The sequence below is a fragment of the Ambystoma mexicanum genome, chromosome 12 (genome assembly GCF_040938575.1).
Source record: "Ambystoma mexicanum isolate Mex_15411 chromosome 12, UKY_AmexF1_1, whole genome shotgun sequence".
NCBI lineage: Eukaryota > Metazoa > Chordata > Amphibia > Caudata > Ambystomatidae > Ambystoma > Ambystoma mexicanum.
The window spans coordinates 1,128,279,797-1,128,294,899 of NC_090936.1; the positions used below are offsets into that span (position 1 = coordinate 1,128,279,797).

At 40.6% G+C, this 15,103-nt stretch overlaps 1 long non-coding RNA gene across 1 annotated transcript; it reads left to right on the forward strand.

Annotated features, from left to right (window-relative positions):
• Positions 1-2,564: 2,564 nt before the first annotated feature.
• LOC138513107 (uncharacterized) lies at positions 2,565-6,513 on the forward strand. The gene is made up of 3 exons (XR_011281707.1): positions 2,565-2,615; positions 3,046-3,162; positions 6,348-6,513. It is a non-coding gene; the product is annotated as an uncharacterized lncRNA (long non-coding RNA).
• Positions 6,514-15,103: the final 8,590 nt, after the last annotated feature.

The following is a 15,103-nucleotide window of genomic DNA, read 5'->3' on the forward strand; positions in this document are numbered from 1 at the left end:
CTCATCAATTAAATTTGTGATGTCATCTTTGATGTCCTGGGTGTCAGTCTTATCAGTGCCTGGAGGTGGGGCGAGTTATGGTTGCTAAGCTTACCATAACTGGCGAATTGTAAGGCTTTTTTGGTTTTACTTGTAACCATAATGTTCCTTTAAAGAGGAGAATAATGTTCAAATCACTGTTGTGACAGTCTTTTGTATATAGAGATGAGTATGAAAGTTAGTTACCAGCAGTATTGAAGTGATGAAAGCATAATAGGGAAAGCAATTCTTCTCAAGAGTGGATACCGTCAGAGTCCTCCAGCCGAACAGCACTCTCCAAGCACTCACAAGATGTGCGCGCGCGATTGCGGGTGGGCACATGTTTTTAACTGCAAGGTGGGAGTTTGGGCACAGCTTACACGCCCTCAGCAGTATTGAAGTGATGAAAGCATAATAGGGAAAGCAATTCTTCTCAAGAGCGGATACCGTCTGAGTCCTCCAGCCGAACAGCACTCTCCACACACTCAAACGATTTCTTGTTAGTAAGTCTGTTGTCGCATCCAGCTGCTGAGATCATCCATGCATAGTGTCTGCCGCCCCCCAAGTGGCCATGATTGACCCCCCTGTCACTTTTTGACATAAGATTTTATATGCTACTGCGGCATCTTGCATTAGAGTTTCCCTGAATAAAGCAAGACTTTTTCACAGTAAGACTGATTCCAGTGATTGCAGGCCAAGTTCACATCTTACTGCCACTATTGGTACACTTTTGGGTAGGCAGAGCACGTTTTTCTAGAAGCAGTCTTCCAGGATGCTCCAGACTTCACTGTTAATACTTTAGCCTGCTTCGCTTCCATATGTTACTGCTGGTATGATCTTCTGTTTATAGAATGTTAATATTGCTATAAACGTACATTTCCCACATCTAACCTGGATTATCGAGCCTTGAGTTGCTAACACTTTCATTTTTGCTCTCAAGGTGTTTAGCCAGGCCACTTCCCCCAGGGATTTAGAGAAGAGAATACCCAAGTATCTTATCGTCTCTACATGTTCCATTCTTTCAAGTCCAATAGACCACTCGAATACGGCTCCTTTTCTACTTCGTCCAGATCTCTCTGATAGATTTAGGATTTTTAATTTGTTTATGTAGAGGTATTGGATTGCGTATAACGTTGTAATTCATGCAGTTTACCTTATAGACCAATTTGTGTCTGATCTATCAACACAAGTTCATCTGAATAAACCATGCATGCAACTTGTTGTTTATTTATTTTCAGGGGAAAATCCTGTACCTCATTCAAAAAATATGGGAGAGCGGCCAAATATAAATTAAACAGTGTGGCTACCAACGCTCAGCCCTGTTTAACTCCCCTTCCTGTCTTTATTTTGCAGTAGGGGTTGGAGCCGAATATGGCATGTGTCATGTGCCAGTGACACGTGCCACTGCATGTCACTACTACAAGTGACACGTGCCACTGGCAGGTGCCACATGCCAGGCCCCACAAATATCAGATGTACCTCATATTTGTTTGTTTTTCAAATTATAATCCTCTTTTTTAAAAATAAAAACGTGAACCTCCAATTTAAAAAAAAAATGAGAAGCTCCTTGTTGAATTCGATCAGAAGACCTCGTGGTGTTGAAACTAGCTCTTTCTCCACTAGACTATCACGCTCGTGGCAGGAGTTTATTTCCTCTAACTTAAAGTAAGTAAAAGGTGTCACATGCCGGGCAAAACAAATATATGTCCCGCGTGTCACTTCCACAGCAAAACAAATAGATGTCCCGATGTCGCTTCGTTTTTAAAATGTAATCCTCTGTTTTCAAAATAAAAATGGGAAGCTCCAATTAATTATAATCCTATTTTAAAAATAAAAATGGAAAGCTCTTAAGGGGATTCGATAACAAGCCTTCCTAGCTCCTTAACCACCAGACCAACACATCCCATGGAAATCAGTTGTTCAGACGCTAGTGTGAACTTTCATGTGTTTTAGTGATGGTCCCTTTTCTAGTTTGAGTTGAATTCGTAAACTGCACATGCAATTATGAGTCCTTCAAATTCTTCCTCTAACATGAACGGTCACATGGTTCAGTGATGGTCCCTTTTCTATTTTGAGTTACATCTTTAAACAAACTGCACGTGCTATTCTGAAAGTTTGCAGGATCGAAACAATTTAATGTAAGTATTTGCATCTTGTGCTTTTCTTGAATAGTACTAAACTTAAAAAACAGTTCAATCCTAAATCTGTTATTGTTTAATGCTTTAAATGTCAATTGTATTGTGTACATTTTTTCAAAAACAGTATGGTAGCAATATTAAAGTGTGTGTTGTTGTACATTAATTCATGCATTTCACACTTGACTGTACGAACTATGATAAATACAAAACAACCATATCCTACTGATAATATTTATAACTTTTATTTCTGAGTATATGCATGATCATGAAAACATCATTTACAAATGTTGCTAAATATTCAGATTTAGTTTAAACAGCCCTTAGATATAACACATTCAAGCTTGCCCCATGAAAGTTTTCAGAGCCTCTCAAAAGGTCATATAATGTGATGTAATTTGTCATTTGTATAGCCCTGCCTTTTCGCAAATGGTGAACACCCCTGATGGAGCAGAGTCCAAGGTATGAGACATTTGTTCTGATGATTTTAGAATGGTTTTGTGTATTATGGTCAATACAAAGTAGGATAGGGGTAGTCAAGTCCCTACTACCTACCAATATCAAGGTGGCATGTGGATGGGTGCAGTACGATCATCGGTATAGTATGCAGGCGCGGCAGATTCATTATGTGTCCATCTAGACTGAATTTTTGTCGTAAGTGAAAGCTGTATTTTTATGGCAGATATGCTGTGTGTTGTATCTTAAGAGTGTTGTGTGTTGGCAGATGTGTGTGAGTTGGTGGCGTTACCATCGGTTATTTTCCATGAGCATGGAATGTGATACCTACCCTTGTGTTTCGGCTGTTTTCCTGGTTTCGCAAATGTTGCGTGCATTCTGTCCTGTTTTCTGCTGGACTTTATTTTCTCTGTCGCCTGTTACAATTTATTTGCAGGTTCATTGCTGCCCTGGCTTACCTCAGAGGTGGTTGAATAACTGTTGTGGAGGGCCCCACCAATAAAGTACGCCACACCAAGAAGAAACTTCGAGGAGGTTTAGTTCAAGAGACAGGGTAAGACAAACCCCAGCCTGGAAGCCAGACACAAACTCCCTGCAGAGCTTCAACCTCCAACCCCCCACCATTCCACATTCCGAATCACAACAAGTATACATGGAGACCGTAGTTAGGCACCAAGTATTCTAAGAACAAACAGGCCCCTAAGATGAGGCTTACAATAGAAATCAATGTAAAAGAACTATATACGGCATGTTTACATGGAGAGATCCACATAGGTTGGATCCTCTCCTAACACTAACCCAATGTGAATCATGGACTTGTTGCCTGATTGCAAGTTTGTATTGGGTTGGTAATTGATGAGGTTCTTTTGGAGGTATTCTGGGCCTGTCTTGTGGAGGGCATGGTGGGTGATGCTCATTGTTTTAAAGTGGCTTGTCACCCTATAGAAAGCCAGGGAGGGCACGGTCGGTGGGCGTCATGTGCTCTCTTTGGCCAAGGTCCAGTAGGAGCGTAGCTGCAGTGTTTTGGGGGATGACCAAGGGGTGGTTTGGGGGAAGAGAGCTATCTTCCCGCAAATTATGATATCTGTTTTTCCTGCCTTGAGTAGGAGGTGTTTGCTGGATGTCTGTAGATGAGTAAAAACTGTGTGTAAGATATGGGTTGATGGGAAATGTCACAAGGAAGGATTTGTAGTCTGTGTTCCAGGCTTGTTTTGTGGAGTGTGAAATGAAGAGGTTTGGTTTGTGGAGGATGCAATCCAGCCTGCTCTGCTAGTTCTGTTATGGCTGCTGTGTGTAGCCTGGGGGAATGCCTCGTGTGCGATGGATGAGAAGACATCAGAGAACCAGGTTTCTGTGATGAAAGTGAAGTCTGGACTTTCCGAGGGAATTAAGTTGTATATGATGTGTTTCTTTTTGACAGCAGATTTTGTGTTAATGAGTATGCATGAAAGTAAGCAGGGGACAAGTGGTGTTTGCCCCGGAGATGTGGTCCAAATAGGGCTTGTGGGGGTGGGTGTGGAGGGCAGGGAAGGGAATACCCTGGTTGTGCCCCAGTAGGGGTGGGTGGGTGCAGAGCAAATAAAGGAGCAGGGTATGAAATTTGTGGAGGGTGGATCCATCCTTCTGAAAACAGTGTATCACTTATGTTACAGTTTTCTTTGGAGTGTAAAGGTCGGAAATAGGTTTTGGGCACAGGACATTTAACTATTTGCTTTTGATTGACATTCTAACATCATCCTTATTGTTATTTGATAAAGGGAAACAAACCCCTCTTAGTTTTAGGGACAGATAGGGTTTTTTGTAATTCTTTTGGTAAATATGAGTTTAGGCCAACAAACATGCCACCTTTTTGTCCCGCTTCTACTTCTACTACCTAACAGTTCTTAAATATTTTTGCACTTTTGGTCAGTTAGGATTTCTATCGCACAGAGGAACAGACATCATCAATCAGTATAATGATCTTATTAGCACTTTTCAGGTGACTACACCAAGTAATTATTTCCAATACCTACTGTAATCCATTGAGTGAGTGTTTTTTGAAGTCTTCCTAAATATACTAATTCCCACCCAGTGTCTAATTACTCTGTTACCTTTATGTTATTATTTAATGAATATTTCTTTATACGTGTTCCCTAAAATTAAGTGTGCAGTGAAGCAATGATTGATTGCAATTGTTTCCCCAAATGTTGATATATTCATACATACTTTAACCAAAACATGTAAGGGGTGGGGCATTATGAAATGATGTTAACCACTGACATTGCTCTGTGCAACTTTCCACACCATATATTAAGCATGTGTTCACTGTTGCAAAAAGGAACCAGCTATATTTACATTTGCTTTGGTCCTACCATTAATGTAAGCGGTGCAGCCTGAATTGCAGACCACCCCTCTCCACAGAAATGTAATCAATCCCACACATGTTTCAGCCCAGATGTGGGTCCAGAACATGCTGTGCCTAGAGACCCATGTAATACCTTGCTGATGACGCAGAATGAGTCTGAAATATGTCTGTGGTTGCTTGTTGTCAATGGATTTTAAAAATGTGTCCTGGATAGACTTCCCCTTTTTTGTGGAAAAATATTTTATTTGTACATGTTTTTCTCCCCTTCTGTAAAGGCTTGGCAAACCGAAGAATGATTGCCTAGAGTGTTTCCTCGAGCAATGCCAGAGGTTACGATTAATTCAAAAGCTTTTAGCAATCACTCATTTGCTCTATTTATACATTAAATCCCATAATGTGCTTGAAAAGCAATGAAAAGAAAACAGTCTTTTAGTTCGTAAATATAATACACCGCTGTATTAGATGTCCCAAGTTGCATTCTGTATGATTTGAAACATGATCACATTTTAACAAAGTGTTTTCTAGGGCTACACATATATTGTGCACTGGCTGAAGTATTCTTAGTAATATTTACTCATAATTTTAACTAGCATTTGTCCACAATGCTAAATGGCTAGGAACGTAGGCAAGTACCAATACGGTACCCTTTTTTTGGGCACATAGTACTACAATTCTTTAATTACAAAAACAGGTTTTATGGCACAATCCATTTGGCATTTAAGATTCAAACCTTTTTCCGGGATCTGTGCAGATACAAAGTAGTGTTGCTTGCACGTGACAAAGGAACACCACCAAAAGGAAAAAGGTACTCTCCCTCTTTCTTAGAAAATGCTAATCCCCTCCAAGCAGGTGTTGTGGATGTTACACATGCCTTGCTCAGTTTTTTCTAAATCATCTATTTGTTATACAGAACATATGTGACTAGATTATTTCTGTAGTGCATCTGAAAGAATGGATAGCTTTAAATAACTCATTCCAAATGTGTTGTTAAGATTATAGAGGAAGAGTCACATCGTTTTTCAAGGCTAAGCTTTGAATTTGACACCACGCTTAATTATTTGTCCAAAACAAATTATTAAAGAACGGCTCTCATAGAAGGATAGATGCCACTAAATATCTCATGCTATTTTTACTACTTTTGTCTTTCTTTGCATGCCAAAGGCCTAAAACATCATCAATGCCTCCATCAGTCTTCAGAAGGCGGATTGTAGTTAATAAGGCAAGGGTTCTAGTGTGTTCCTTTTAGGCCTTATAGAGGTGCTTTTGCAAAGTTGAAAGGAAATGCTGCATTGGCAATGCACATGAATTATAGGTTTAATTTTATTTAGATTTGTATTCATGGTGTTTTCTTTTTGTTATTTAATTATATTTTAAATATTGCATGTCATTCACAGATCAACAGATAAAAAAAGAAACATGAAGTTTGGATTTTCAGACCAACATGATTTCATCTTCATCTGCAGCAAAAGCGACATCTGCACATTTTGCAAGAAGAAAGTACAATGTACTGAGCAACATCTAATTACTCAACATTGGAAATTAGCAGTGCTCTTTACCAATGGTTCATAAGGTATAGTATTGCAACAGATAACATTTTCATAACATTTATTGTGGGTCTGTTTTGACATCACACATTATTCACTCTCTGTAATATTTTTTAAAATAAAACAGATCCATCTTTATCCCTCCTCTGATCTGTCTCATTTTCCACCCCCCTGGAGACTAAGGTCTGTAGATTCCACACTTAGTCGCATCACGCCATTCCTGAGGCAACCCTTACCATTGTTATCCCATTAGTAACAAAACTCTATAAATAGCATAACACATGAAGGTGTTTTCTTCATTATTGCTGTTTGTGTATTTTTATATCACAATATGCTCTTCTCTATGTCATGAAGTCCAATGGTAAGTCTAGGAGGGTATTGTGAGGTAGCCACAGGTGTCAAGTGACCACTCCTGCTATGGATGCTTAGTATGTAAGAGGTGTGTAGTGTATCTAATGCCCTATCCCACCACTATCCTGCACCCTTAATAGATTCTCCCAATATTGGTATGACAGCAACTTTCTCAGCACCTTTGTCATACAACTGTCCAAAATAGTCATACCATACATGCATAATGGGCCACCCATCTCCCAAAGAGAGTGTTTTAGGACAATCATATCTCTATGCCTGATAGTACTAAACAATGTCTCGCTTTCCGGGTTTTCCCCAAAGCCCTTTTTTTTCTCCAAAACACCTGCTTTATCATTGTCTCTGGTGGATGTCTGTCTGTTCAATTTGTTCATGTCTTCCATAACCTTTTAGGCTCTCACAGATGTGCATACATCTGTTTGGCCCTCTCAGCGGCATTACCTCTTCGGGAGAATCTTCTCTACTTTTTCAACCCTGCTCGTCAGCTGATGCGTCTTTCATGCGCCGATAGGGGAACCAATCACTGCTGCGGTCTGGACTCCGTTTTTGTAACGGGCCCCAGGGCCACCACGACTTCTGTGTGGATGCTGCACCGAGCGGGCCTTTGCTTTAGCATCTCCGTCTCACTCTCTCTACTTTGGCCTAATTTCCATTCAGGACGCCAGTCTTCTAGTATCTTGCTAGTGATCATCTCACGTCCCGCGCTAACGCCGGGTCCGCGTCTAGTTTGGCTCTGCCCCTCCTTGACATCCTCTCATCGTAGGATTACCTCTGCATAGGATTCTCTCTCTCTCTCTCTCTTTTGAGTTATGTACTGTGAAGAACTCATGGTGACAACAATTAAGACAGAACACAAGTGATCACAGTTCAAGGGTGTTTATTGAACAATGAAAGTGGTGTGATGGTTGGAAAAACACCTAATCTAAACATAAATCTAAGATGGGGACAAGTGTCGACCATCAAATGACAAATAAGGCAGTCCTAGTGGTGTTGTGTCAAATCAAAGTGGCCTATACTAAGAAACCTATTGCCAAACCTCACAACTAATACCAAAAGGGTGTGTGAAATAGTTCTCATCAAAAGAAACAAGTGTTCTCAAAATGATACATCAGTATGCGGTGGCTTGGGTCTCCCTTTCCCATGTTTTAGACAGGGAATAAGATGGCAGCTTGCAGTACAGTACATTCTCAGGATTCTCTGTCATGAGATGAAAGTTCCAATGGCTGTTCTCAGGACTGTCAATTTCCAAGTATCGTTTCCTCTGAAAGTCTAATGCCTTCAGGGTTTGATGTATTCAAACAACAAAAACAAAACTTCCTTTAACAAATAAACGTTTGTTTAACAAATAAAAGTGTGTTCTCAATATACACTGGGTGATGGGCTCACCCCTGGGTCCCCCTCTTGTGGGCTGGCCCTTCTCAATTGTAATCCGAGATTCAGATAGGGTGGCAATTTCACCCCTTTGTCTGCCTCTTCTGGGCTGACCCATTCACAATTGTATTTCTTTGTATCTCTTATTCTTTTCTCATTAAACTTTGGATGATAGCTTCACTCCTTGGATCTCCCTCGTTCGGGCTCGAGCATCTCTCAACTTCCATTGCTGACTTTAGCTTCACCCCGGATCTCTCTCGTCCAGGCTCGGACTCTTCTTAGTTTCTTAATCTTTGTCAAACAGTTCAGTGGACCTCCTTTTTTTTGGGTTCACTTTAACACTCTGTTTCTCGGGACTTTTAGACTTTGTCCCCCTCCTCCGGCATCCCCCCTCCGTGTTCATTATTGCCTTTTCAAAACTTTCTACTGGTTTGAAATGTTTGCAGGATTCACGTTCCTTTCCTTCATTCACAATTCGGGACTCACTTCCCTTACTTTTAGCCAACTTACGAATCAAAGTCTTTCGATTATACGGGGCTTTTGCTCAACCCTCACGTATGACCACTTTCTTTTTGTGGCCTTCCTATGGCCTTCTGGTTTCTGTAGCTCTATTCTAGCGGGGTGTAAACAGCACTTCTCGAGTTAGCACCCACATGGTGCTGGTTTCCCTCTTCAGCTGGTCTCCCCTTAACCACCTTTTACAGTTCAATCACAATTCAATTTAATATGCTTAAACTTGCCACTTGTCGCTTTTCACTCAACACAGCCAGGTGCTTATCGATTCTCCCCTCGACTCACCAGCTGTGTTGCACCGCTTGGTTTCGGCTTTCATTGAGTCAAGGACGGTACCACAGGCACGGGAGCTTCCCTTGATCCTGGTTATCGCCATAAGTTTGCCCTGTGTACCGTTCACATTTTTTTCAGGACAAGTCAGTGAAGGTTCTGTGGGTCTGGAACGAAAAGTGCAAGTTTACCTTCTGCCTCGCCACCCTCTCGCTTTCTGCCACCTTTCTCCTTGGTTTGAACATCCGCGTGTTAGCCGTCTCGTCGTGATGTCTGCTAGGCTTGTCTTTCTCGCCTTGCTTGTACTGCACTCTTCTGCTCCACCTTTCATCCCTGTTAGTAAAAGGAAGGGCCATCAGGTGTGTGTGGTTCAAGTTAATCTCCTGACTTTGCCTGACCCTCTGGTTGGGACCTGCCAGGTACACAGGTTTAACATTACAAGTCTGTTGTATGTCACACTGGGATGAAAGGTTCAGAGTGGAAAAGGAGGGTGGTATAGTACCTGCGTGTCCTACGGGGTATGATAGGGAAGGTTTGCAAATTGGACAAAAATGACCCGGATATAGAACAGCACATAGTAAATTGTGGGAATGATAGTACTCTGTTCCAGGAGATTGGGATTTTCCGGAAACAATAATCAGAAGGACGGGATTGGCTGGGCTGGGGAAATGAACAAAGGGGATTGTGGGAATCGTATTGTTTTGTCAATGCAGTATACTGGGGTTTCGGGAAATAATAATTAGAGGAATGTGAAGGAAAATGATGGGGAGCATTTGAATAGGGAACAGGAAAGCAAGGATTCCTAGAAATATTGTTTCTGAATACAACAGGGTTTGTAATATATTCAACAGAGGTGGAGGGGATGATGGATTCTCGAAAGGGAATTTTATCGGGTGGAAGGTAGGTCAATTTACTACAGCCCATAAAAGCCTCGGGGACCTTGTGGTCCTCGTCCCTTTTTCCGGTATAATACCGCATCTCACCTGGGGCATTTCCCAGAGTATAACCCTGGGATCCCCTACCCAGATGACCCTCCCCCACTGGTCGACCCCCAGGAACTTATCCAGCAGCGATGGCCGTGTCCTGGCCACCTGAATAAGGGATTCCCGGGGTCTAACTGGGAGAATACCCAGGGTTTCTCACAGTATGTCATGACAATCAAAAGGGGATTGTTGCTGATCTTTAACTGTTTAGTGCAGCATTACCTGAAGCCAAAGCGATTGAAGAAAGGTAACTATTTGTAGAGTCCAAAACAGAAGTAACAACAGTCTTCCCGATTCACATGTAGGCACACATTGTACTCTGTGCAGGGAATTGCTTACATGAATGTGTGTGCTTGTCCCCAAAAGAGGAGTCACTCTCAGTGTGGTCGCAATTTCCCTGCCTCCTAAAGTGGGTCTTGCTTAGTCTGCTTACATCACTAGCTTTAAAGGTGGTGGCTCCCCTCTGCAGAAAATGGACGAATAGTCCAAATTCATCAAAGCAGGTGCTCTCTTTGCTTTTGTCGTGTGTGTGTGTGTATTTACATGTTGTACATGCTGTGTACAGTTACAATGGTACACATCTGTTGTATGCCTACCTGAGTGATCCTGTTTCCATAGTCATTGATGAATGACTCCTTTCTGTATGTACTCACATGTTGTGCCTGCATTGAGTAGACACTTTTGGCTGCATGCCATACATGCTTTCTTTTTGTCATGGGCTTGTCAAATGCATTTGTCGCACAAGTATGACAACCCCTCTGTAAGCCAGTCAACCACTCCATTTCAATAATTGGCTGCACCTTTTCCTCCTCTGCTGTCCAGTTGGTGGCTGTTTCCCATTTGTCAGAGTTCAGTGCCTCTTGGTCCTTTTAAATCTGCTAGCCCCTTTTACACTTCATATTTGTCCACTGCTTGTGTAGGTGTATCCTGTCTCGTGTCATGGTGCTACCGCTTTAACAGCTGCGCTATATTGATCATACACAACCACATCCAGTATTGTGTATTAAAAGACTAAATCCCCCTTCCATTTTTTCGAGAGTTACAGAAGGACTGTGGCACCAATGAGTATCAACAAGTACTGAAACCATTATACCTATTCCTCTTTTTTTTCCAAATCACATCATTGAAAAGCAATTTTTCATTTTAATCAACTATGTCTCGCTGTGTTTATGTTGTTTTCGTAATGCACATGTATTATTTTAAATTCTACAGATGGATACATAATTCCTTGCAATTGTCCACAATTACAACTACAGACAAAAAATCGAAACCATTGGCACTGTCCTATTTGCTTTATCCTAATAACCCGCTCATTCAACTTTAGAAACCACTTGCGAACAAATCATGGTAAGTTTTTTTTAATATATACTAAGCAGAATTGATTAAATAAAAAATACTGCTTCATTTATTACATTACATTCTATCAAATAGATTCAACAAATGTAATCAGCTGTTATTGTTCAAGTGTAAAACTCACTTCATTACATGTTGTTTTCTGCTAACAATATCAATATGTTATCTCAAATTGCAATAAGTTCCATATTATACTGCATCTGCATTTGGCAAAGTCATTGATGACAAGTGAGAAAGCAGTTTTTGCATCCGCAAATATATGTCCCTTTCTTGAAAGGAGCAAAATGCACCTCGCTCAATTTGCTACTGATTCACCGAAAGGTTCTATTTATTTTATTTTATTTTATTGTTTTAAAGCGCTGACCTACCCTGAGTGCAGGGCAGAGCTGTACAGAGTGTGGGTAGCCGGCATTTGGGCTGCCACTTTGTAATAGTAGCTCTTAAGTCTGAGGTCTGTGCGTCGGTATATGCATCCATTGGGATTAGTCCTTGTTCAGGTGTCGTTGAAAGAGCCATTTTTTGATAGATTTGCGAAATTGTAGAATTATGTAGTCATTCAGAGCTGACACCTCGATCAAGTTACAGAGTGTGGGTGCATGACAAGGGAAGGATTGTTTGCTGGTCATCTGTGCACAAGTTGTGATTCAACCTGGTTGGTTGATTTTCTGCATGAGAAGGATGTGCAACCATATATGTGGTGCTTAGCCTCGAGTTATGCTGGTGTGCTACTCATGACTGCTTTGTACATGATATATGTAGTCTTCAAAAGTATGCTGGCTTGTAGTGTAAGCCAATGTAGTTCGCATAGGATGGGGGTAATTCGGTCAAATTTCCATGCTCCTGCAATGCAATCCATCATGTTTTATAATTCCAAAATAGAGGCTAAAAGAATGCAGAAAAAATTAGCATTCCCCACTTTGCATGTGTAAAATGTGAGCATCCGTTTGTGTTTGGCAAAGGTGAAAACATATTCACCCAAACAATGCCAAACCTGTTCACTTAGCTAATACAAGTCAAACTTTTAACAGATGCAATCGTGCTTCATCAATATTTCTTTGTTTAAAATCTTTTTTCCTTAAATGGGTTATGTTTTACACCACTTTCAGGGACTAATTGGCTATTAGAATTCTTGAATTATTTTATTACATACTGGTTTCCATTTTTATATAAGCGTTTTTTAAATCAGGGCATGAAAGCAGGGCATCAAAGCAATTCTTAATGTTTTTATGCTTTAATTTACTGGCCTGGCCCCAGTATGGACAAAAAGCATTGAACACAATTAATATCACCTCTGTGCTTTCTCTCATCTCGCGAAAGTACACTTTGTTTTCCTGCATAACACAATTTCATGCATGTGCTTAACCAATGGATTTCTACGGCATCCTTTTCCATTTAGCACCTGCTCATAGCAGGTAGATTCCATAAGAATACATTGTAAATGGTGCCTGCAAAGTGTAATTGCAGGCAGCATTTACATGTCCTTCAAAACTGAGCACATTACATGGTCACATGCTTTAATTATTACCTTTGGACTGTGTCTTGAAAAAGTAAAAGTTTGCATGCAGGGTACCCAACACTATTTAAGTGCTAATCTTGCCATCCCATCCAGTACAATTACCATTTAATTTAAAATCACCACCACTGTGTTTTCATTACTCAGAAATGTGCCTGTGAATTGACTTAATTTTTATTTAATCAGAGGTTTGTGGATATAACTTGTGACACACCCACATTTTTTGTTTGCCTATATGACTCCTGGTGAATAGCAATGCACCTTCAAATTGTTCTTTGCAGCAGACGAAGTGTGACCGAATGGTAGTTTTCGGATACATGCTATACATTGTTTGTTCATGCCACATATTTAAATGTAACACAAATTCATATCATAATTAAGGATTGCAAATCGTATGTCAGTGGTTTTGTTTCTCCCCAGCAATCAGAAACTTTACAATTGACTCAATTAAATATTGCTTAAAATGTGACTATTACATTTCATCATCCACTTGCCCAACCCTTTTTCTTGTCATTGCTTTTCATTATTTATTTGGCTATTCAAATCATATTGCTTCTGCAAAGTTTAGCAACCACCTTTGCATGAACTAGATGTAAACCCATCACATTTAAGTTTGAAGCCTGTCACAGATGGCTTTAAGAACTGTGAAGGTGGTGACTCCATCGGATGAGAGACCGTATTCTCCACTTCCCACTGAAGAAGATCTTCTAATACCCAAGTTTGTGATGGTTTGTTGCCACTCCACAAATCCTCCTTATTGTAGAACCCAGAAACCCCATTCCTTTAAGTCACTCTAGACCAGTGGTCTTCAAACTCTTTGTGCCAAGGCCCCCCCAAGCAAACAATAAATTGTTCGAGACCCCCCTGCCCCGCCCATCTGTGTTGGTGTTAATTTTTTTATAGAGATAGCTGCGAAATGTGTGATGCCAATACACGAGCACACTGGATTGTTTTGTATATGAGACTCTGACGAGCATGCCAATCAAAGATGTTGCCTCACATTGTAAATCCACTAAGCCAGTGGTCTTCAAACATTTTTGACCTGCTCCCCCGACCCCCTGAGCAGCCAGGCCTTTGCCACTCATCCGTTTAAGACAAAGCAGGAGGGGTGTTACTGCAGAGCCGGCAGTTCCAGTACGCTCAGGTGCCCCTGTGTGGTTGCCTAAAAAGCTGTCTCAACACCAGCAACATGAAAAAAGAGCAAATTATGAGCGCCAACACGTCAGGTGTGTTTCCTGAAGCTGCAGTACAGCTGACATTACATACCCACCCAAAATCAGGAAACTATGTCTCCCAAGTTCCCTATATCAAACCAGCACACATTGCTTCTCTTAACAAACAGAGAGAAGGGAAGGCAGTGTTACAGTATTTTATGCACAAGCAGCTCCACACAAGGCAATCCCAAGTCTTCCACCAGGGCTGTAAGACATTCCCATAGACAGAGCTTGTCAGGCAATCCGCATCCCATCTACTACACATCAATCCCATAACATCAAAAAGTGCCTATCCAAGGTATATTAAAAATACACATGTTCAGTCTGTAGCTTTTGGATGCCAGGTGTAGATATCATTCAGTGTCACAAAATTGTAGGAAATAATGATTTCAAAACGTTTTCTTAATATTATCTGAATGTAAAAATATGTAACACTTTGTTTTACAGGTTACACATTGAGAGAAAATCATTCCAAACAAGGCAAGGTTTAATTTAAATTAGCATCTTACATTTCATTGTTTTACTGTAATGCTTAAAACTGTCTAAAAATGGTTACTTTTGACCTAATGAACATTTCTACAATATAAGAATGTCAAACCTTGTACTTAAATCGGCTACCATATGTACATTTACCCATTATGCTGTTATGTTTAAGTTTATGTTTTTTCATCATTTATAAATATGCCTTAGTATCTTGTGGAATTAACTTAGCCTAATTCATCAGCAATAACAGGCTTCCAATAACCATTATTCCTATTTTAATTCCAGTGGATCACATACACTCGTCACATGAATCAGGGAAACAGGAAGATACCCCTATTGAAACAAATCGGCGGGAACAATCTTCGAAAACAATACAGTGTGAGCATTGTGATACTCAATTTTCCATGCAGTCTTCACTGAGACGACACCAGCAGCAAACCCATGGTATTACCTATGATCCTGTTCACTGTGTGGATTACAAAAATGGAATATATTTTTTGCCGCGTGCTAAAAGTGGACAAAGAGCACCAATACACA